Below are 24,337 nucleotides of genomic sequence, written 5' to 3' on the forward strand. Positions count from 1 at the left end.
CGCTCTCAAAGGAAATCCCCATCGCCCCTTGCGTGTGTGTCCTGTACGTGTGAGAATGAGAAGTAGGGTGCGGTGGTTTGTTAAACTTCTACTTAGCACCTCATGCTGAGCACCTGTCTGACTGGGTCCTCCTGATGACCCCGTGAGGTAGGTAGGGCCCATTAGCCCCACTTTCCAGATATTCAGGTGAAAGGGCAACAGTGGGAAGAACCAATCAGACACTGAGAGTCAGGTCAGCCGAGCGCTGAACCAGGGCCAGAGGGAAAGGTGCTGGCAGCGGAGGACCACTTAGGACTCCAAGCTTCTGGACAGAGGGAGCCGCTCACACCACTGCTGGCCCTGTCCTCTCTCCCAGAGGTTTCGCTAGACTGTATCCCTCGACAGGATATCCCACGTGAACTCTGGAAAACGTTCCCACACTCTTTCTGGGAGACGGATTGGGTGTCTTCCATCCATGAGCGTCAACCCTGCATTTTCGACACAGGAGTCAAGGGAGAGAAAAGATCGTCCACTTGGAGTAAGCTGCCTGTCTTCCTTTCCAGTTGTTAGAACAAAATCCCATATCGGGGGAGAAAGTTGGTCTCTAAAAATGACGCAGAGTTTCCGTCGCTATAGCGTACCAACAGGCCCTTCCCTACCCCCAGATGTTAGTCCTGCTCTCCACGGACCGCATTTGCTCTGGAAAAAGCAGATGCTGTCCCAGAAGGAAAGAACAGAGTCCTATCAGAGACGCTGATGTTGGACCATGTGTGCCTTTGATCTTCTCTGTTTATAGGGCTGTGAGACCTGCCCACTGGGCTTTCTTTTTCACCAAAGGGGTTATTACCCTGAGTTGTGGGGACCCTGGATTCTTTATCACCCCCAGTGGTCTCAAGTTGTAAATTTCAAGCCACTATTAACATAGCCAGACAGATTTTTAAGCCTCCTGCAGACAGCATGCAATTAACCATCTCCTGTCAGCTGGAAAATCCGCTCAATAGCCATTCAAGTTCATGTCCAAACTCCTTTGCATTAGGGAAGGCTTACAAAGCTTCCTTGCGTCTCAGAACTAGACTCTCACTAAAGCTATGGAGACAGGAAGAAGTCCAAAATGGGGGCGATGCGCCAGCCATGAGAGGGAAGTGTTATGCAAAAGACCCTATAAGTCAGTCACGGTAGCTACCCGTTGCTTTTTACCCAAATCATTTTATTGGAGTCGTTATGCAAGTAACTCCTACAACATACCAACCCATACATGTTTTAAGCAGTGCGCTCTATCCACCCCCAGAACTAACTTTACATGCAGGTGACTACTGACCTGGGGCAAACAGCAGAATGAGCAAATGGGCGTGCCTGTCGGTGGCTGGGGACGCCCTCATGGGTCACAGTCTACAGACCCTTCTTGTCGTGAAGCAGAAGGAAGTATCGGTGCACAGAGCGAGTCTCTCACCACGAGGAGTGATGCCAAGGGCAAAGGCTGTGTCGTTCCTTGGGACGGGGCAGGACTGATCATTGCTCAGAAGACTTCGTGAGCCAATGGCAGGAACTAATGCAAATAAAAGACAACCGAGTTAGCCTCCCATGATCTTGACATTTACATTGTTGACTTGATTTTCGCAATAGTTCCCCCTTTAACCACTCTACTCATCGTTCACATTGAATGGCCTATCCTCCCCTCCTCCTCCTCCTCCTCCTCCTCCTCCTTCTTTTACCCAAATCTCTTGGGGAGGGGGGGTTGCTTGTTTTTCTGTTTTTTGTTTTTGTTTTTGCTTATATCCCTACCTCCATCTGGAATACCTTTTCCCCGTCTCTGCATGTTCAAATCCTACCTGGATTTCAATGCCCATCTCAAGTGTTACCTCCTTCATGAAGCCATCCCCTGTTATGACAATTAGAACTTGGAGTAGTTCTCTCACCTAAGGACTGATCATTTAGGAACGATGCTGACGGTACCCGTCTTCTATGGGAGAGCATTTCCAAAGTGCCCTGTGTTTAGGGGGGAGGGGGCGGGGGGGACCCTAATCTCTTTGACCAGCTGGAAAGCTCTTCGTACCTGGCCTCTCTCCACTCTGAGCAGCTCCCCTCTCACCTCACCTCGCTCTGCTTTCTTAGGTCACTCCTTGCTGCTTCTCACAGCTGTGGCTGTACCTGAATGGGTTCTCATTGCCGATCTCCTGACCTGTCACCTGAGTAACTCCTCCTCGTCCTCCCTGTGAGTCATCTCCTCCGGAAGCCTTCCCTGCTCAGTTGGGTCAACCTTCTCTATGCCCAGAGCACCTTGAATCACCTCCTTTCTAGCATTTACCACATGGCATTGCAACAATCAGATAATCTGTTTTCTTACCTCAGAGGGAACCTTCTAAGAAGATATTTCATTCAGATTTGCAACTCAGTGCCTACCAGGTGTGTGTGTGTGTGTGTGTGTGTGTGTGTGTGTGTGACTGCTGTGACTGTAATTGGGGCGATATCAAACTTCAGGGTGCTTGCCCACCAGGCCCCTATCCTTGGATCTGATTCCCCTGCCAGGACTGGGGTTGCTGATGGACACTGTCTTATTCCGTTTGGGCTGATATAACAAAATACCATACACTGGGTGGCTTAGAAAGAGTAAGAGTTTATTTCTCATAGTTCTGGGGGCTGGGACGTCCGAGACCGAGGCTCCTCCAGATTCTGCATGTGGTGTGGTGACAGCCAGTTCCTGGTCTGTGGAAGGCGGTCTTCTCTCTGTGTCTTCACGTCAGAAGGGGTGAGAAACGCGGCCGAAGGGCCCACGACTCATTCTCCATGCCGGCGAGGCGGCCTGTGTCTCCTCCTCGGGGACACTGCGGTGCAAAGCGAAGCCGCTCAGGATTAGCTTTAGGCGCAGTCGTTCCACTCCGGCCATGGAATCTCGTTCCGGGGAAGGCGAGCGCTCCATCCCGGGAGGTACGTTGAGATAAGCTTTCCGGGACTTGCAGCCACCACAGTGCGATGAGTCGGGCTCCTCCGCTGACCTACGGAATACAATGTGACAAATCAGGGACAGTTCCTTCCCAAGGGCACGCTGATGGTGAGCCGGCCAGTCCCACCTAGCCCGCGCCCTCTGTGGTGGGAGTGTGGGGGACAGCCCTGGCGGGTGGGGGTGGGACTGTCAGGACAATCGGTCACCTAACCGTCGAAATGGCCCCCTGGCTTATGTTACAAAGGGACACGGAGACCATGGAGGCCACTGCGTGGAAGGGTGAGGACCTAACATGTAGCAGCTGCCAGGTGGCTTCTAAGCACTTAGCCTCCAGGCAGGCACTGGGCTCCCAGTTTTACCGGGGAGGACGCTGGGCAACACAGAGTTAAGTCACAGAGCCAAAGTCTGAGGGCTGGTGTGGCTGGTACCCGGCGGCCGAGATGGGATTTGAACCCAGATGATCTGGCTCCAAACCCCCCCCCCCCCCCCCCCCCCCCCCCCCCCCCCCCGCATTGAATGCTGCAGCCTCCCGGTGTGAGGGCAGCAAGGCTGAGCAGGGCTGCGTGGTGCTGACTGTGTAGCTCTTCTTCCAGGGAGCGTGGATGGCAAAGCTACAAGAGAACAGCTCGCTCCCAGAGAGGTAACATCCACACCAACATCCCGTCCCCACTCCCACCCTGCACCTCGGTGTCTGGGGTCCTACTGCTCCCACTGGGCTTCTCCCCAGTGTCAACACCCCATTACCACCAGGCTGGCCGGACTGGGGGCCCATTTGTTTTCAATTATACACAACACATCACACCTTCTTCTGAGCGTGTTCCTTCTCCTCACAGCGCCCTTTCCTCCTCAAGGTGAGGACTGGCGCTCTCCACTGCGACCAAGAGACAGAGGGCAGGAGAAAAAGAGGGCGGAAAGGGGGAGGAGGGGGACAAAGGAAGAGGGTGCGGAGGCAGGAGGGTGGTGAAAGGGAGGAGGGAGGAGGGAGGAGGGAGGAGGTGGGAGAGAGGAGGGAGGAGGGAAGAGGGAGGGGGAAGGAGGCTGGAGAGAGGAGAAGGTAGAGGATGGGAAGGAGGGGAGGAGGAGGGGAGGTGGAGTGGGGGAGGAGGAAGAGGTTGCCTCCTCAAAGGAAGATCCTTTTCCCATGGAAATGCACTCTGGCTGGTGCCCATTAGCATCCCAGTGCATAATGAGGGGCCGGCCTATTGTCATGCAAATTAATTCAGATGACAACACCCTCTCCTCGACAACAAGCCGGCTCCGGGAAGTTTCTCACACGGCCTCAGCCAATGCCAACCGGCGGCCGCACCACCATCTTTCATTAATTATGTTCCCCCCCCCCCCGCTCCGCTCTGGCGAGGTTTGTTTTCAGCTACAACCCCCTGCACTTCCCAGCTGCTGCCGGCCCCTTCTCATTCGGCAGAAGTGACAACACCCCGATACACCACATGAAAAGCAAGCAAGCAAGGAACACCAGAGGAACGCGTGCATTGCAGATCCAGGCCGAAAAGGAAGAGTGGGACTGAACAGAGAGGTGGCGTTATTTCCAGACGGCCACACAGCAGGGGCTCCTGGCTCTCCTTTCCCTTTGTGGTGAGGCTCTCCCTGTGGTCATTCGGAGCCTGATAACATGGATTCCTGGAGTGTTGACTATAGGGAGGGTGACTCATCCCTGCCATTGTCTGGCCAGCCACCCTCTCACTCCCGGCCACTGACCAGGGATTTCTCACAGTCTCAGGCTCAGACCAGTTCTTGCCCTGAAGGGAGTTCTCTGTTAAAAGTAAGAGTGAACATGGGTGGCTTCGGAAAACACCAGAAGGGCTGTCGCTCATTGGTGCTGAGGGCTGGGGGCTCTACAATCTCTTTCCATCTCCTGAGCCCCTGGATGTCCACACATCTTGTCCCCAACCCTCTCAGGGCCAGAGTGGCCATCCCTGCAGCCTAAAGTTAAGAGGTGGCCAGAGCTATGCCTCGCTGTCCTGTACACAGCCTAGCAGGCCAGTTAAACCACAGCGCTTGGGTCTGAGGACCCATTCAAGTCCTGGCTCCGTCTCTTTTCAAGCTGCATGATCTCAGGCAAGTGATTGACCCTCTGTGTGCCTCAGTTTACCCATCTATAAAATGGGAGTAATACTGGTACTCACCCCATAGGGCTGTTAGGATGATTAGATACGTAATACATAGGAAGCACCGAAAACAATGTCTGGCACATTGCAGGCACTTTTATAAATGTTAGCTCATATCATTAATAATTTTCCCAGACTTTACCTTTTTTTTATTGGGATAACTCTCCCCTTTATTGCTCCTAAGCAGCCCTGTCCTGGTTTCAATTGCGGTGACAATAAAATGCATACTAGCTGGCAGCAGTGCTGACAGAGAGCATGTGACTGGGCCGGGGGCTGGGGGGGCAGGACTCACCTTGTCCCCTGACAGTCCTGACACCCTGACACTTCCACCCATCTGAGTAGGTAGAGTAAGGAAAGGGGGAGGGGTGGACCTTCTGGAAATCAACTTTAGCTTAAACATTATCTGAACAACAGACAGGCTTTGTAGCCAGACACAAATTATATGCAAATCATATGCAAATCTGAATGTAAATACTTCGGTCCCAGGGAGAAAATCCTTGAGGAGACATTCTCACTCCCTTCTCCCTCACTTCTCAGGCTGTATTTTGTTCTCTGATTGGTTAGTTTGGAATTCATTAGGAAGATGCAGAGATGCTCAGAATTCCTCCAAGGGGTTCATGTCACCTGCCTGTCAGAGGCTGCAGCCACTCCTGCAGACCACGCTGATCAGAAGAGAGTTCTCTGCCCACTCTCACCCTGAGCCAGGAGAGTCCCCATCGGTAGCTCTGGACAAAGTCAAGAGCCAACGGAACTACAAACTTCTCAGGGTCCCCGCCTCCTGGGCCTGGGGCACCCCAATCACCCCTTGCCTTATGGTCCCTCTTAACTTCTCTCATCAGATTTGAAAGAAAGCCTAAACTAAGCCAGTTGGGGGTGGAGATAAGACGTGTGAAGGGAAAAGACAAAACATAACTACTTCATTCATTCATTCATTCGACAAAATGTTATCAGGTCTCTACCGGGCATTGGACAGGGCCCCAGCCCTATGCAGAGATGTCACCTCAGCTTCTGGACCTCAGCGTGGTGGGTGGTTCACCCGTGAGATGGCTCGGGTTCACAGAGCACACTTTGCTCTGGGTCTCATGTTGGCAGGGCCGGGAGGAAATCATATGACTATAGAATCCCTTCAAGACCAATCTCCCAGAATGCATCTCTGATAGGAGAAGTCTCCCCATAATGAGATCAGGAGAAGAATTCCCCTGGCTCTTCCTGCTGTCCATCAAGCTGCCCCCATCCTGGCACTATTTCCTTACACTGTTTCTTAGGCTCTGAAAACAGCTGTGCAGTCTGAGGACTTCTCAGTGGGAACCCTTAGTCAAGAGAAGGGGAGATATTTCAGCCACAGTGTGTACACTCTTACAGCTCCTCTTGTCTGAGTTCTGACTCCATTCAGTGCCTCCATAAATGGTTCCCACCAGCCTGCGAAGAAATTCTAGGTCCCGGAGTGGGTGACGATGAACACAGCCACTAGGCCTCACCTACCTGAACTTTCATTCTCTCATGTCGAATGCTGCAGGCTTCCCCTCTTGGCTCTCCTCGTCCTCCTCGTTCTTTCTCACACGCTCCCTCTCGCATTCTCCATCCCTCACCACGTTTCCTGATTTCTAGGGCCCTTTCCCTTCCCCTTCCTTTCTCTCTCCCTCCTGGAATCTCTGGTGGAAACAGGTTGGAGTTATGAAAGGCAACCAAAACTTGGTCTACAGGTGTGCTTCGTTTGATGGGAACACACGACCTTGACCTCTCTCTGTAGGGGTCCTCCAGCTGAGAGAATTTCCACGGCCTCACTGGATCCAGAAGGGCAACTGGGTGGCCCTCCCCCCTCCTCCGGGAGTGCAATAGCCGCGGAAAGAAATGTAGACCCTGGAATCATGGCCAAAGCCATTTCATGACCAAGATATGCTTCTCCCAAGGCCAGTCTTCCACAGTCTCCCTCTTTCCCTCCACCCCACCCCCACTGCACAGGTAGGGAATGCAGATGAGAGCTTGCATCTCTTGCCTGCCTCTACCCACCCGCACCCCGCCCCCCAAACCAGGAGCAAGTAGAGTCCCATGAAAACCTAACACAAAGGGAAAGAAAGGAACCGTGGAATCTGGCCCGCTTCTTCCCACTCGATGCCTGGTTCTCTTTAGCCCAGTCTCCGATTTCCAATGGTCCCATTGCCCGTTTTCCCCGAGGACCGGAGCCGGTTGAATAGTGTTCATTTTCATTGGTGCTTCCTGGTGCCATCAACAAAGACAAACGCTTGGCCCCTCTGGCCGCCTTCCATATGACTTCATTTGCAAAGTCCAGGGAAAGGGGCCGGGCATCGCATCACATCCCTTATCACTGTGGGGATGGGCGGGGAAGGCTAACTGGGCAGAACGAGGGAGGACAACCCTGAAGGCAGCTCTTCCATCAAATGACTCCTGCTTTTGATTCTGCAGCTCGCACAATGCATCTCACCACGCCTGCCAATCGGCCCAGCGGGGGAGTGCGGGGTAGTGGGTGGGGGAGGGGGGGGACAAGCAAAGGCATCATTCACGCTGCCTGCCCTCGGGCCCGTCACTCCCTGTGTGTGCGTGGACTGTGCCTCTCTGTTCTCATCACTCACATCCCCGAGGTGTCACGGTGTGAAGGGACGAGGCATGCTTCCTCATGGTTTCCCTAATCCCCCCCGTGTCAAGTAACATATGCATCACTGCCTTACCCTCAACACGGTCTTGGCAGGTCCTCCACCAACATCTGCTGCCCGAGGTCTGGCCCACACAAGCTTCCCCTTCATCAAATGACAGGGCCAGTAGGCAGAGCTCTCTTCTTCCTTCCCCTCCTGTCAGCTCGCAGCTTGGGGTCTCGGGGTCCAGCACTTTCGCAGGCAGACAAGCACTGAACAGGCCAGGAGGCGGAGGCGGCCCCGGGAGTGCATCGCTGCAAACATCTTCCCTCCCCTCCCCCATCCGCACGCTGCCAGCCCCGGTGACCTCCTCAACAACATGGGTAATTTGTCTTGGAGAACCGCCATACCTACAGCAAACACAGGAAGGATTAGGACACAACATATGCCACACAGCAACAGAAACATGCTAAGGTCCTTCCTGAGCCCCGAGGATTACTGAGGGGGAGGAGAGGGAAGAGGCGGAGAGCAAGACAGAGAGATGTGGGATGAGAGCAAGCCAGCCCTGAAAGGAAATGGATGCCTCAGAACTGGGTGTGTGTGGAGGTCAAATCCGATATGAGTTGCAGCTTCTTGAAAGCCCGTTGGTGACAGATGTGGACTTTCGCCAAGTCAACCACAAAATAGGATCAAACGAAGCTGGAAAGCAACAACAGGGGCTCCCCAGCTAAAGGTTTCTGCTGCCCTTGGAATGCTAGCCAGGGGAGCGGATGAGGAAGGGGAAGGGAGACGAGGAAGGGCAACCTTAACATGAGTGAGGAAAAAATAATAAAGATCCAGATATCGGTCTGGTGCCCTGAGGATTAGGGTTTGCTCCATTGCAGCAAAGACGTGGGAAACACGAACCAGGGTGCAGAGGGCGGCCTAGAACCAGTACTGCTGCTCAGAGAGGAAATCTCTTCACCTTCGTTCAAGGAAAACAGGTGTTGAGCAATAATCAGTTCATCTCCAAGGTGCAAGGGATGGGAGTGGGAACTGGGTTTCAGGTTACTGGCTGTGAGGCCATGTTAGTTGAGTTCCAACCCAGGTTCTGCCACTTCATGGCTATGTGACCCTGGGAAAGTCCCTTAACTTCTCTGGGTTTCATTTTCTCATCTATAAATAGGATTCCTAATAGTCCCTGACGTAAAGGGAGGTAAGGATTGAAAATGCACATATAATGTGCTTAAAACAGTGCCTTGCAAGAGGAAAATCTCAATAAATGTTAGTTATTTTGCTATTAATTTTTAAAATATATTTTTTATTGATTTCAGGGATGAAGGGAGAGAGGGAGAGAGAGAGAGAGAGAGAGAGAAACACCAATGATGAGAGAGAATCATTAATCAGGTGCCTTTTGCCTGCCCCCTACTGGAGATCAAGCCCACAACCCGGGCTTGTGCCCTAACCAGGAATTGAACAGTGACCTTCTGGTTCATAGGTTGACGGTCAACCACTGAGCCACATTGGCTGGGGGATTTTGCAATTAATTTGTAAGAATGAATGGGTATCCTGTTGGGAAGACAAGGCCTAGAGCACAATTCTAGAACCCCAGTCTCTGTCATGGGACAGTAATTTGCAAATGAAAATTGTGCTGTACAAACACATGTGAATTTCAAATTCCTCATTCTTCACATCTAAAGCCAGGCTTAGCAAACCATCCAAGAAGGCTGAAGGCAACCAAAATAACAAAAATCAGTACCTTGAGAAGACAGGTTCGCCTCCAAAAGGGTTAACACATTTGCTAGGACTTTTTTGATGTGGTCATATTCTCACTGGCTCTTTAGTCAGTGAAGATGGTTAGAAATATCAACCACTATTTAGTTATCTGGCTACCAGTGGAATAGACCCTCTTCCCCCAATCCGCTCCTCCTTAACCTCATATAATCCAAAGAGGGAGAATCCTCAGGCCCTTTCAGCCCAGTTCCATGTGAATAATTCCCCAGGGGGCCTGCTCAATTATGCCGGAGCCCCGTGGGAAAGGGGATATGCTAGCACCACTAATTCCGGGGCAAAGTCTCTCTACCCAAGACATCCCACCCACCGACAGGTGTTTCCAGCTGTGGGAAGCAGAGGTGGGGGGCCCTTCCAGGTCACCCCCTGGCCATGCGTCTCTGCGGAGCTTCCTGCAGAGAAGTTGATACCTCTCTGTGGGATCATCTCCAAGGCCAGCTGTGTGCACCCCCGGGTAACCATGGCAGAGTCTGGGGCGCACTCTATGACTGAACAGAGATCTTTATCACGGGGAGGGTGGGGGTAGAGAATGTTTAAAAGGACATTTCTCCTCTTAGAAAGAGATTAAACAAAATTTAACTGACTGAATGAAACAGTGTTCTGGTTTGTAGATCTATTCAAAGAAGGCAATGGAAGATGCCTGTGACAGAGGTGGCCAGTAGGTTATGAAACCAAAAACCAGCATTACGTTGTCTGCAATTGATTAGCGATGTCTGCCAGGTGTGTGGGAGGAAGTGGACTGTGATTGGCTAGCAATGTCTGCGGTAAGTGGTGGCCTTGGATACCTGCCTTGGATAATACAAAATAAAATTCCTTCTTTTTTAATAGGCTCATTCCGAGGAATCTTTGGACAGTTTTTTGAAATTCCTGGGCCTTCATTTTCATTCTCTTAGACTAAAAAAGGAGAGGAGAAAGAATTTTTTTTTTTTTTTTAATGTTTGAATGAACTGAAGTCTTTATTCAGTTTTTAAATATTTTGTTTTATTATTGATTTCAGGAGGGGGAGAGGGAGGGAGGGAAAGAGAGAGAGAGAGAGAGAGAGAGAGAGAGAGAGAGAGAGAGAGAGACCAAACAGGATTATTTGCTCTGGTTCCCTCCCCCCCATACCCCATTCAGGCTGAACCCACAGCCTGGCATGTGCCCTGACCAGGAATCCAACCGGTGACCTTTCAGTGTATATAGGATGACGCTCAACCAACTGAGCCACACCAGCCAGGGCTGAAGTCAGGTTTCTTATACATGTTAAAGCAGGTATGAAAAGTCTCCTATCCAAATGCCAGGTCCAGTCCTGGACCGTTTAGTCAAAGTTAATTGCTACATCTGAAACAGGCTTCCTTTTTTGCCCCCCTAAAATAATTGATCAGTAAGATTGACTATCCAGCCAACTACCTACTCATGGGTCTTCTTATGTCACCACTTCAATTTGAAATCTTACTAATAACGAATGAGGCACAGGAGAACTCACTGGGCAGGCAGGTACATTCATAGCAGGTGATGTTAAAGTTATGGCTGGGGAAATATAATATTCGTTTGCATTAACTGAAGTAGACCAAAGTACATCTCTCCATGTCTTGGGTAATTCGTTCTCTCTCTTTTTCTCTACTTCTGTCTCTATCTCTATCTCTATCTCTATCTCTATCTCTATCTCTATCTCTCTCTGTCTCCCCATCTCTTTCTCATACCTTTGGAAATCTCCTTTTTTATCTTTGTCAGAATAAAAGAGAAGACCATAACTCTGAACTATAGCCTAGAGTTCCCTCTACAAGGAAGTACAGGAAAAGGGAGAGATTCCAGAAACATGAATAAACACAACATATGGAACGAAAGTTAGATTGTAAGATTGACTTTTGCTCTCTGATAAAAGGGATGGATTGCTAATACTGTTAATTTCTTCCCTCTTCTTGCCTTGAATGCAAATGCGATGCCTGGAACTACCGAAGCTGTTTTGTGACTATGAGGCAACATCCATGAGGGTGAAAGGCCAACAGGTAAAGCTGGGGAAGAAAAATAGAGAAAGGTAGAAGGAAGCATGGATTTGGGAGTCATCATTGAGTGATGAACTAGTCTTGAACTATATTTTCCTGGCTTCCTTGTGAGGCAAATAAATGCCTTTCATTTTAAAACCACCGTTATTAAAGTTTTATGATTTGCGGCTGAAAGTATTCCTATACAGCTGATTCTATTACGACTATAATCTGGTGTCTTTAGGCACTGTACCCATACCGATGTCTACAACTGTTTTACCTTGGTCTTTAAAAGAAAAAAGAGTCCTAGCCGGTTTGGCTCAGTGGATAGAGTACTGGCCTTCAGACTGAAGGGTCCCAGGTTAGATTCTGGCCAAGAGCACATGTCCAGGGCTCAATCCCCAGTAGGGGGTGTTCAGGAGGCAACCGATCAATGATTCTCCCTCATCATTGATGTTTCTCTCTCTCTCTCCCTCTCCCTTCCTCTCTGAAATCAATAAAAATATATTTTAAAAAGAAAACTAAAAGAAAAAGAATGTTAAAAATATAAATCTAAATTGACAAGAGGTCACAGAAAAAAAAAAGTGTGTCACGCCAGCTAGCCTACAAGGGGGGCTGGGGGTAAGGAGAGGAAGGGCACCATTTCCGTTGGCCGGACTTTCCTAACATATCGAAGGGATGAGAAGGCAGCCCAGGCCATCAGTCAGCCCTTTCCACACAGAGCATTTCCCAAGCTGTGCCCTCCGTGTCGACACCTTAGAGACCTGAGTCAGCGCGGGAGCCCATCTGTACACACAGCCTCCACCCACCTCCAGCTTCTCCAGTCGGCAGACAGGCCTGAGTCAGCCCCGGCACCTGTGTTAATACTCGGCGAGCACGCAGCCGCTGCTTTTCCCTGTGTTCAGCTCACAAGAGCAGCCCAGCACACTGCAGCGGCATTAATCCAGTGCCCTTGTCGTGGGCCGTGTCATCCTGTATCACACCCTTCCCAACAGAGCCCGGAGACACGGCCCCCTGGGCGGCCCAGAAGGGCTTGGTGTGGGCCAGGAAGACTTCTTATTCCCAAACAGCTAGGTATGACGCATTTGCCTCCAGATGCCCGGCAAAGAATGCATCTCTTCACATGCTGGTGTCTCTAGTTAAAGGCACAGGTAGGCTATCCGGACCCCTCTCTGCCTATAAACTCGCAGAAAGAATTCATAGGGAGGAGGGGTGAGATTGGAAAGAGAAGGGGCCCAGCCGGTGTGGCTCAGTGATTGAGCATCGGTCCATGCACCAGCAGTCTCCAGTTGGATTCCCAGTCAGCGTCGTCTATACTGCTCTGCCTCATACACAGGTCTCATTTCAAAGAGGGTCTACCGGTATGCTACACGATACTCTGGAGAAGTCTTTGAAGCAACTGGACCCAAATATGATACAGGTCCATCTCATCCAGTATGCCAACCAAGCAAGTAAAACCACCCCGAAATGAGTTCAGGAGTGTCCTAGAGCCCGGCCAGCGTGGCTCAGTGCTTGAGTGTCTACCTATGAACCAGGAGGTCATTGTTCGATTCTCGGTCAGGACACATGCTAGGGTTGTGGGTTCAACCCCCAGGGTGGGTGTGCAGGAGGCAGCCGATCAATGATTCTCTCTCATCCTGGATGTTTCTATCTCTCTCTCCCACTCTGATATCAATAAAAATATATATATTTTTAAGAAGAGTGTACTAGATGGACAGGCTGGTGAATGCTCTAGGATAGCACTCACAGAACAGAAACCGGAAAGTACACATGGATTCTAATCTAGTCTAGCCCCAGGCTGGCTTGCCCTTGGTGTGACAGCCGGTGCTACATTCTTCTTGAGGGTCCCATCTCAGTGTAAGTGGCCTAAAGTCCACACTTAGGAATGTGAGAGTTGCAGGAGCAGACACTCGGATGCCTTCAAAGACAAGGAGCCAGGGCCGGGTGGCAGAATGGGTAGAAATGATCTAAAGATCTAATTTATCTAAATGTATAATTTCCGTGTGCTCTGACCCCTCAGGTACACTTTCCAGGCTGGGTGAAGCTTCCGGAAGCCACAGTGGTGATTATCCCGAGAAGATGAACTTTTAGGAAGACGCTGTCACAGAGAAGTGGGTGGGGAGGTGGATTAGGAACTGGAAAGGGCCCGAGGCTGCTGGTTGGAAAGCAACAAAGATTCAGAGGAGGCTGAGGCAGGAGAGGGGTTGGGGGGTGGGGGGAGGGATTTGAGTCCTCCTCTTTTATAGAGCCTCTTCCATGCTATGTGACTATTGATAAATATTCATAGGAGGGGAATGGACCTAATGTGATGCAAATTGCATGCAAAGCAACATGTAAATTAGAACCCTTATCTGAAGTCAATAGGTGAGGTACTACGCATATTAAAAGTATAGGACAAGGACTCCTGAGGGAGGACCCCTCAGACTAGCAGGGGACCCTCCATTCCAAAAGGAACCCCATGGTCAGAGAGAGGTCATTGCTGCCAAAGAGCGGCCCCAAGCATGAAGCAGGGACAGTGAGGCCCTAATGGAGAGAGAACCCGGGATGGGGGTGCTGCCTGGTCTGCACCCCCATCCCTGTCAACACTGCATCAAAGTGAGCTCTCCTTCCTGGCCTTCCTGGGCTGATCCGCCCTGATGCTGATTGATTGGTCAAATCCACTGAGTGACAGGGAGGCAGCCTGATCCGATTGCTCATTAGCCATGCCATTCAGGATGACTCCTTCAAGCCTCCTAACAAAAGGGAAGGGACACAGAGACAGCCCTTGATACTGGTCACTCCTAGCTGGCTGGCACCACACGCAAGCCTTCTGTATGCGTTTGGAGCCCCTGAGAGCTTTCTCCCGTGAGTGCCACAGGCTCACACGCAATGCAGGCGTGTTGGGCACGGATTCGCGTGCATCTGCAGAAGTCCCTGCAAAGCCCGGCCACAGACGCGAAGAGACACACTCCTGGCCTCCTCCTAGGTCCCCAGGGAGCTGCCGGAGAGTCTGCCATCGTGGCTGCTCTGGGCCAGAGGAGGTCACGGGCTGTTTCTGATTGGAGCCCTCCACTGTGTTTGCTTTCTGTGCCCCCACGGACCTCCTGCCAGGATGGGGGGACACGGAAATAAGTCAGGGGTGACCCCTCTGCTGACCCATAGCGTTGCCAGCCAGCTCCTGATTGCAACCTTCTGGCTTCCGTAACAGCCTGTAATTCAGGCCTGCTGGTTGGCCAAGGCTAGAGTGGCCCCAGAGGTGCGGCAGGAAGCAAGGCTGAGCTCAGCAGCTCTGTGCGTGCTACACGCAGGGAAAAACCCAGGCTGCCGGGATGGAGTGAAACACAACAGGAAGGAGCAGTGTGGGAACAGAGGGGAGCCACCGCTGCCCGCTTAGCCAGCGACACTCCCTTTGGCTCCTATGCACCCTTCTATCGACATGTATGCGCCCCCTGAGTTCGGATCAGTCACTGGATGCAAACCCACTAGGAGCACCTGGACAGCTGTCATAGTAGCCCTGCCTTCTCTGAGACTAGGTTGTAGAAGCCATTCTCGCAATTACCTGGTGATATAATAGCACAAATGTATCACATATTCACAGCGCGCATGCAAACACACACACACACACACACACACTGGCAAAGTCAGAACATCCCTGTACACCAGGATGTTCAAACAGGATCTTACATTTGACTATGGACATGGAAGAGGCAAAGCTCTCTGCAGCCCCATGCATGGGGCTACCTCCCCAGTGATAGCCCACAGACTCTGAAATTGGTCACTCCTCCCATCTAATTGCTTCCTTTTACAGATCACAGACCCCAGGCCCAGAAAGAAGTGTCCTGCTCAGAGTTAGTCGCACCGCTGGGTCATGGGGACAGCAGGACAGGTATTCCGGCGGCTGCTCCCACCACACATATTCCCAGCTGCTGGTCAGTATCTGGCACCTCCAGCCATTGCATCCACAGTCCTCCCATCAGAGCCCCTCTCTCCTTCACAGGACGCTCGCAGGCGGATCCTAAATAAAGAGCAATGACGACCTAAAGGAAGATCCGAGGAGGAAGCAGGGGTGAAACGCAAGGTCATGGCAGCCACACACACTGTGTCTGCTCTCACAGTCGCTGGAGCAGCTATGAAACGGACTTAGATCCTGGCTGGACCTCCACGATGGCCGGGAGACCAGGTCTGATCCAGGTTCTTCCCATAGCCGGGCACTGCCCCTCCCCCGGGCTCTCCAATCCAAATCCAAACACATCCTATCCCCTGGAAAAGTTGCTTTTCGACTCCAATGTCCTTTGAGATTTAAGGAGTTGCAAGACAAATAGTATAAAGAGATGAAAGTTGCTGGGAGGAAGTCAGCGTTGATAAGCCCTCCTTTACAGGCCTGTGAACCTGGCTGCTCCCTCTCTCCCCAAGGCCTTTACCTCCAGTCCGGGCCCAGCCCTCCCAGGAGCACGGGCTCCCAGCCCAACCCCCAGCTCCCATGCATATTAAACACTCCGTCCAGGTGATGGGGGCTTGACCTTTGACCTGATTCCATTCTGCTTTTTCGTTTTGCAGAAGTGACGGTGAGTTTGATTTTATTTATTTATTTATTTTTTGAGTTTACTGATTTTAAAGCTTCCAAATGGAGCCCAAGTCACGTGAGGTTTCAGGGTTCCCTTTCGATGACCGGCGTGTTTAGCCTAAATGCTCTTCGGAGTGCATGCCTGGCGTTGAGATGTGGACCTCCGATCCATGTTGATGTGGAGGCATCGTTTAGTCATAGCCTGAGCCTCAGACCCACGTTCAGGAGGGGCTCAGAGTAACCCCGTCCCCAGAGGCCAAGACCCCCAGGTTCCACCAGATGCAGTCACTTGGGTTTCTTGGGCAGCACCTATCAGGAATGAATGTTTAACTTTTTCAGTCCTGGGTCCTTTACTAGAAAAGGACTTATCCCTGAGCCCCACTTTGGAAAGCTGAGCGTCAGAGTAGCTTTCCAACTTGAAGCTCCCCAAGTCATCCATCCATCCATTCATTCATTCATTCAATCAACAAATGTGGTGAGCAGATAAACATGACCCCTGACCTCTTGGAGCTCACAACTCTAGGGACACAGACAATAGCCAAAGGCCAAACTTGATGAAGCTCAGTGTCAAGGAAAGAAAGGGTGCAAGATGGATCTGAGAGGCAGCGGGGGTCCGTTCCATAGAGACAGGAGGCCCCAAGGCCATCATAAGGGTGTTGGTGTTCAGCCTAGGACCGTGAGACCCCTCTTTTTTCCTGCTCTCATGCTGGTCCAAAGGGGACACACCCTTCTGGACCAAGTTCAAATTTTACCTCCATCCCCATTAAAAGTCTTTGTCCCAAGCCCTGGCCAGGTAGCTCAGTTGGTTAAAGTGTCGTCCCGATACACCAAGGTTATGGGATCGATCCCCCGTCAGGGCACATACAAGAAGCAACCAAGGAATGCAGCAATAAGTGGAACAAATTGATGTTTCTTTCTCTCTCTCTTTCTCAAATCAATCAATATATATTTTTTAAAGATGGTATTAAAAACTCTTTCCCCCAAACCAGAGCCTCTTTCGTATCATGCCACCCACACCCAGCCCTGGCACCTCCTGAAGACAGAGCGGGTGTTTCGAGTCTGCCGATCAATGGTGAGAAGGTTCGAAGGAGCGCAGGCTCCCAGCCTGAACTGGAGTTTCAGCCCAGCTGGAAAACAAGCGGAAAGGTGGTTCGACTGCAAGCCGGCCAGCCTCCCCTATTCTGTTTGGAAATGTGTCGAGATGGCGCAACATTAGTGTTTAGACGCAGAGGTGGGTCACTGAGGGTCCCATCCCGGGGCTCACACAGCCCCCCCCCCCCCCCCCGGCCAAGGCCGTGGGGTACCCGGCCACTCCCTGCAGGTCCCAACACGGGCAGCCAGCGGCCCCTGTGCCATGGAAAAGAGGCTTTGCTCACCGCCACCCTTCTAGCTCCACCAATTGCACAAGAGGCAAAGTAAACCACGGTATAATTAGCAAAATGATGGGAAAATATGTAAGCAATTCAAGTACCATCAGAGTTCCCTTAAGTGCACACACAAACAGTACTCAGTGTGGGGGTGAAGGGGAAAAAGCCAGTCGCTGACCCCGCTGGGCAATTTTGCAAATGTCTTTTTAAAAAAAAAAAAAAAATTCTATTGATTTCAAAGAGGAAGGGAGAAGGAGATAGAGAGATTAGAAACATCAATGATGAGAGAGAATCATTGATTGGCTGCCTCCTGCACGTCCCCACTGGGGATGGAGCCTGCAACCTGGCCATGTGTTCTGATTGGGAATTGAACCATGACCTCCTGGTTCATAGGTCAATGCTCAAACACTGAGCCATACTGGCGAGGCATTTTGCAAACATCTTTCAGAAATCTCTAGACTGTGACCATCCTTCCGCTGGAAAACTTCTTCAGGAACGCAGTTCAGAACATTCATGGTCACCACTTTCCCCTTGTCTCCAAGTTTGCCTTTTCCTGTTGGTCTTCGGCACGTGGGATCTGCTCGGAAATATGTGGAAGCCAGGCAGCGGCTGGACGGTGGGTCTGCAGACTCTGCTCTCTGAGTAGATAGAGGTAGGTGGGCTTATTCTCACACCCTGTCTGAGTTACATTCTTCGAAGGTATACGACGATCTGACTTTGTCGAGTCCGTGGTCTCATGGGCGGGATCAAAAAGAAAAAGGGAGGAGGAAGGAAAACAGGGTACACGCTCGGTCAACTTAGATCTGTCCCTGAAACCCTGACCATTGGGGCTGAGGTCTCCCATCCTGTTCCTGAAGGAGAATGGATGTTATTCGAAACCTTCCCAGGGTCTGAGGTGACTTCCTAGTGAGAACAATGCTCAGGAAGATGGAAGTGTCGCCGTGTACCACCAGCCACTGAGAGTTAACGTATTTGTTATATTTCCTCTGAAAAAAAGTACGCGTCCCCCTTCCTTAATAACACTGCCACCCACCTGGCGACCAGGACAGAAAACCAGGCCCCATCGTGGGCCTTGTCCCTTCTCTCACTTTCCACAGCGAGAAGTCCTCTCAATTCCAACTCCTAACGTGTTCGGTTGCTCTCCCTGTCATCACCATCCAATTTGGGCCATGCTTGCTCTTGCCAACATATTATTACAGTTTCCCCCATATATTGGCATGGCTGGGCTTCTTATTCCATCCAGCTCTCTGCTCCAGTTCCACCTGCGCCGAGAGCCCTTCTCTGGCCATTCAGTGTGAAATGTGACTCCCCATCACTCTATATCTGGGCCTACTTCATTTTTTTAATAGAACCCATTCACACCTCTCATCATATTACACATACATACATATATACATATATAGCCTATAGTGATCTATCATATATATATATATTATATATATTATATATATTATAGATTTATTGTTGGCTTTCCCTTACTGAAAATACTCTTGTTTTGCTCATTGTTATATCCCAGGGCCTGGAGTGATGCCCAGTATACAGAAGGTGCTCTATAAATATTTGCTTAAGAAATGAATGAACGGGTCTCCTTCCTTCCACTCTCGTGTATCCCCCAGTCCATCCTCTGCGTTGATGAGACTCACTTTCTAAAACACAGATTGGATCACATTATATCGTTGCTCCATATGCTCCCATGCCTTCCCGTCACCCACAGAAAAAGTCCAACATGCTACCTGGTGTCCACAGTGTACCATGTCCCGGCCCCGCCACTATGCAACCTCCTCTCCCCTGCCCACCTCCAACTCCCCAGGCCTCACCCATCCCACATGGCAGCCATGTGCAATGACTATGGGCTCCCTCAACATGCCATGCTGTTTCTGCCCTCAACTCTTTCACGGGGGTTGTTTTCTAACCCTACAATGGGCCCCCTCCTTTGATTGCTGGGTAAATGCTGAAGAGCCATCCCTTCTCCACCCACCAGCCTCCCTCATCCCCTACTGTACCTTGCACAACTTCTGTGACAGGTTCCAGACCCTTGCTGAGTGTAGAGTGTGAGTGCGTGTCTTTGTCTGTGTCCTTCCTTGGTCTAGGAGCAAGGACCACATCACCATCATGTTTTGGTAGAGACGCAACAATTTTTTAGCTTTGGAAAATTCTTCTTTCATGTGAGCGTTTCTTACAAAAATAAAGCTTGTGAAAGGGATGTAGGAAAAAATTGTTATCTCTCTCAACCCTGCTCCTGCAATCTCTTCTTCATTCAGAAATACATATATCACAAAGAGGACAAGAAAGGAAAATAAAGAGAATAGTGAGAGATGGAACTTTCAGCCAAGTGAGAAAAAACAAAACCAAACCACTGGCTTTTGCTTATTCATTGCATCGATTACATAACTGAAGCCTGAACCCGGATGACAGAGAACTTGGCACAGTGACTGCACCCACCATGAAGAGCTACTGGGCATGTCCAACGAACGAAAAGGCGAGAGGCCAAAAATGGACTGAAACTCACGATGGGCTTTGATTTTTATTTCTCTGGAGTGACAGGGAGACTTGGCTGGGAGATTAGGATGCTTCACATCCCATGCAGGCCCCACCACCCCTCCTACCAAACCAATGCCGGCAAGCCCATTACAAACCCTACTGCAGCTTGCCAGCTCTCACCCCTCCCTTCTCCTCTCCTCCCCTCTCTTACCCACTCCTCCCCTCCCCACCACTCTCCTCCCCACTCCTCATCTCCCCTCTGTTCCCCTCTCCTCTCCTCCCCAGTTCCCAGCGTTCCCATTAAATGACTCCATCTGTCCCAAGACCAGTTTCCTTTTCTTTGCTCTGTTTTCTTGATGAGCTCACGCTGAGTGCAGAGGGAGCGAGCGAGAGCAAGAAGTACTGACTGTTGGTTCGTGTCCAGGGACACTGGCTACTATTGTTACCTTTGAGCTCACCACTCAACACAGTAAAAACAATACACACAAAATAAAATAGAAAAACATATTTCCCTTCTGTGGAAGGGAAAGAGGTCAGGCTTCCGAGGGGAGCCTGCATTGGAGCATCCAGCAGCCCTGAGCTGGTCACTGAAGGAGGGTGCGGCTTGAGGGCCAGTCACGAGCTCCAGTCTCTGGTAAGGGCAGGAGGAGGTGGGTAGGGGGGACGCTTGGGGCTGAGACTCCCCCAAAGAGGGACACTGGGGATGATCACGCTAACTGGACTCTAATATTTTCACTGTTTCTTGCATTTGAGCAAGAAACTCTTCTCTGTCTTAGAAACTTGAGTATAAAGACCTTCATGTCGACCCTGTTGCCCACATGATTTTCCTACAAAAGTCTAGAAAAGTGGGATGTTCCTAAGACTCCAGAAAATATCTCTGCAGAACTCAGCTCCATGCCCAGGCTAGCCCAGGAGGCACACATATCAATTCTTTCACTCAAAACATGTAGTCACTGTTATAGACCTGACATATGGTAATATACAAAATCCCACACACAAACAAACAAAAAAAGATGGCCCAGCTGGTGTGATGGAGCATCAACCTATGAACCAGGAGGTCACGGTTTGATTCCTGATCAGGGCCCATGCCTGGGTTTCGGGCTCAATCCCCAATGAGGGGCGTGCGGGAGGCAGCCGATCAATGATTCTCTCTCATCATTGATGTTACTATCTCTCCCTCTCCCTTCCTCTCTGAAATCAATTAAAAAAAACATTTTAAAAAATGCTTGCCCTCTGGGAACTGATTTTCTGTTGGGGGGAAGGGAATAACAAAATTAAACCAAAGGAATGATTAAACGATAGGGGACGCCGCATAGTAAATGCTAAGGAGGAAGGGACAACAGAGGGCAGGTATATGAAATGCTGGAAGTTGACAGATTTGGGTCCAAGAAGGTTGCCCTGACGAGGTGCCGTTTCATCAAAGCCCCGAAGGACCAGGTGAGGGAGGCTGCGGATCTATGAAGGGAAATCTCAGGTTATAACAGCTTCCTGGGCGCCTCACATTCTGTCCCTCCCTGAGGCACGCGGAGCAAAATAAAAAGAAAAGAAGGAGCAGGGAGCACATCACCCACTGTACGTGTTGCCATCTGGTGGGCCCTGGAACTCATCAGCGTGTTTGGTTACTGTGTTTACACAGCCGGCAGGACACACACTGCTCGCTCAGGGCTCCCCAGAGCCCTGGGAATGGTCCCTGCTTCCCCGGATTCCTGAGGCCCCCGCATCCGGGCTGGAGCTCCACCCCTCACAGGGCTCCAAGCATCCCCTTGGGTTGTCCAACGACTGGGGCCTCCGGGGCCGCCCTGGGCCGGGTTCAGATCTGAATCTAGACCAAGTCCTAGGCCTGGGTGTCAGGTTGAGAAAGAGAACTTCTTGGGAAGTCATTGCCTCAACTAAGAGGCAGATACATCAGCCGAGCAGGCCACTGGGCTGAGGATCACAAATAAATGAATCATGTAGCACGCTAAGGCAGCGGCTGACCGTGGGAAAGCTCACTGAATGGCAGCTGTGAGTAATAGTAACCATCGCTGGGACTCTGGGCTGGGTACGTGGAGTGCAACGAAGAATGTTAGGTGCCGTTTTTTGTTTTTGTTTTTGTTTTTTGTTTTTTGTTTTACCTGATCTCTTTTACCTATTTTAAATATATTTTTATTGATTTCAGAGAGGAAGGGAGAGGGAGAGAGAGATTGAAACATCAATGATGAGAGAATCATTGATTGGCTGCCTGCTGCACGCCCCACGCTGGGGATCGAGTCTGCCACCTGGGCATGTGCCCTGACTGAGAACCGAACCGTGACCTCCTGGTTCATAAGTCAATGCTCAACCACTGAGCCACGCCAGCCGGGCTCTTTTACCTATTTTATAGCAAAGACACAGGTTTAGAGAGGTTCGATATTGCTTACAAGTCCCACAGCTAAGTGGTGGCCAGGATTTGAACCCAAGCCTATTCAGCCCTAAAACTTGGGCTGCCGATCGCTCTGCGCTACCCTCTCCCAACACTGAAGAACCCCTGTGGGGCTTGTCAGTCTGACTCTTCACTCCATTCAGAGCTGGGAAGAGGACAGCTCAGAGAAAAGTCAGGGAGGCAACACCCATGCAGCTAAGCCCGCCAACCTCGGGTGATGCTTCTCAGAGAGGCTGTGCTCTCCCAGCCGCTGGGTGCGGTCCCCAGGACGCTGAGACCAACCCATGGCCTAGAGAGGGTAGACAGTACAGGTGCCATCACAGGAAGTGCCCATGGGCCCTCAGTCTTGTAAACACGGTCCCATCCGTGACCCCTGCCCCTCAAGGTGTGATCTGCGCAGTGTCTCAGGTGAGACATTTGTAGCCATGCAGGGAGTAGGGGCGGGGGGGGGGGGGAGTGAGGGGGGGGGCTTGTTTCTCATTCCACGGCACTAAAAGCCACCCCAGGACAGGTTCGGCTGACCTGTGGCCTCTGTATGTAAGTAAGGAATCAGGAAGCCAAGGGGGAGAGTCACTCACCCACCGAGTCAGTGCAAGAGCTGGGAGCCAGAGGGAACCCCGCCAACTCCTGGCGCCATGGGCCACCCAACCCAGGGACCCAGGGTCTGCGACAGTCTTCTCACCTGCGGCTAACGTCATCAGGCAAGCAAATCAGGACCCGGGTTTGGAGAAGAAAAGTGGTCCAGCTCACTTAACCCCTTCCCACCACCTGTCACTCAAACCCCCAGACTCAAAGTCACATCCCAATAGCCCTTTGCGGCCGGCTGGGCCCACTGCCCACAGAGGAGCCTTGCTCCCCTCCCCAGGACTGGCCGAGGCAGTGGGTGGATGGGCCTGGGCCACGTCACACAGGGACGGATGGAGCGTCCGCAGGCACTGTTGACAAACTGGGTGTGTTAGTGGACCCAGGAGTGGGGCAGATGGAAACTCCAAGGACACAGAAGAGCGTGTCGGAGCGGAAAGAACTTCCACAGTCTCTCTACCAGCCTGGGACCCCCTGGAGGGACCCCAGGTGCTCGGCCACCACCCTGCGGTCCTGCCTTTGCGGCAGCCGGTCCGGCCTTCCCGCGGCTGGCTGGTTAACGAGGCAGGCGGGCTGCGAATGTTCCGCCTCTAACTCATGTGTTCTAATCCTATTAAACATGCACCGGCTTCCAAACTCAGCTTTTTCAAAACTTGCCTCCCCGGCCCGCACCCCCCTTCCTCGTCTGCCTTGCTCCCTTCCAGCTCGCAAAGCCATCGCCCCGTTGTTGGCAGGGGTCCCATCCGCGTTTCTGCAAGGATTTGGGCTGCGATTCAGCTACCTGCAGCTGTTCCCCAGTTACCACCCACGTAAAGGAATTTCTGATATTAAAACCGGTGACAAACTTCCTCCCCCCGTCCTCCCCCCCCGCCCCAAACACATTAGTTTGATTGACAGCCACAGTCCAAGTGGCCAAGTTCACCCTCACTTGGTTCTCTCCATGTTCACTGGGTGGTACGTTTCATGCTCCACCCCACCTCCATGCCTTCCTCCTGCCTCCTGGTCACCCCGAAGGACCCTGTGCGAAAAGGCCATTGAAATACCATTGGCGGGGGGGATATGTATAAAACAATCTACTCAATCTCTAAATTTTGTTCTCTCTCTATCATCGAACAAAATCCTCTTCCCACCATGGCAATGCAGCCTGCTAATTTCTCCCCCAGTGCAGAATGCCAACAAGAGGGAGGGGGAGAGGCCAGGCAAGGAGAGAAGGCTGAAGGTGAAGGTCCAAGTCCAGATAGTTCTGGGGAGCCTTTCAGAGTGAACACCGGGGCCACCTGCTTCTCAACTGGACAGAGATGCCAGGGTGTCCCACTGACCAGATGGCATTGTGTCCGGCAGAGCACACCGAGCATGTATCCATGAAGCTGGGCGCCGGCCTGCGCTGCCCAGCCCAGCTACTTTCCTTTGTGTGTGTGTGTTGGGCTAGGGGGAGGGGAGGGCGGGCAGCGGGACATGCGAAGAGTGCAGATGGCCCCGCAGTCCACGGCCCGTCCTCCTCCTGGTGGAGTCCCGCCTCGCTCTGGGCTCCTCGGCTATAAGCTTTCTTTCAAAGGAGGATGAGTTTGGAGGCCAACACGGCTCCCACAGAACTG

The 24,337-nt window shown here is 51.4% G+C and overlaps 1 long non-coding RNA gene across 1 annotated transcript in view; it reads right to left on the minus strand.

The window, feature by feature from the left end:
- Positions 1 to 1,346: 1,346 nt before the first annotated feature.
- LOC138994431 (uncharacterized) overlaps positions 1,347 to 24,337 on the minus strand; it is a 300,667-nt gene continuing 277,676 nt past the window's right edge. Inside the window, exons 5-6 of the long non-coding RNA XR_011468433.1 lie at positions 2,324 to 2,972; positions 1,347 to 1,525 (exon numbers count right to left, since the gene is read on the minus strand). This is a non-coding gene — a long non-coding RNA (uncharacterized lncRNA). The remainder of the gene's footprint in view (positions 1,526 to 2,323; positions 2,973 to 24,337) is intronic.

The sequence above is a fragment of the Myotis yumanensis genome, unplaced genomic scaffold, assembly GCF_028538775.1.
Source record: "Myotis yumanensis isolate MYYU_CA2020_CCGP unplaced genomic scaffold, mMyoYum1.0.hap1 SCAF_16, whole genome shotgun sequence".
Taxonomy (NCBI): Eukaryota; Metazoa; Chordata; class Mammalia; order Chiroptera; family Vespertilionidae; genus Myotis; species Myotis yumanensis.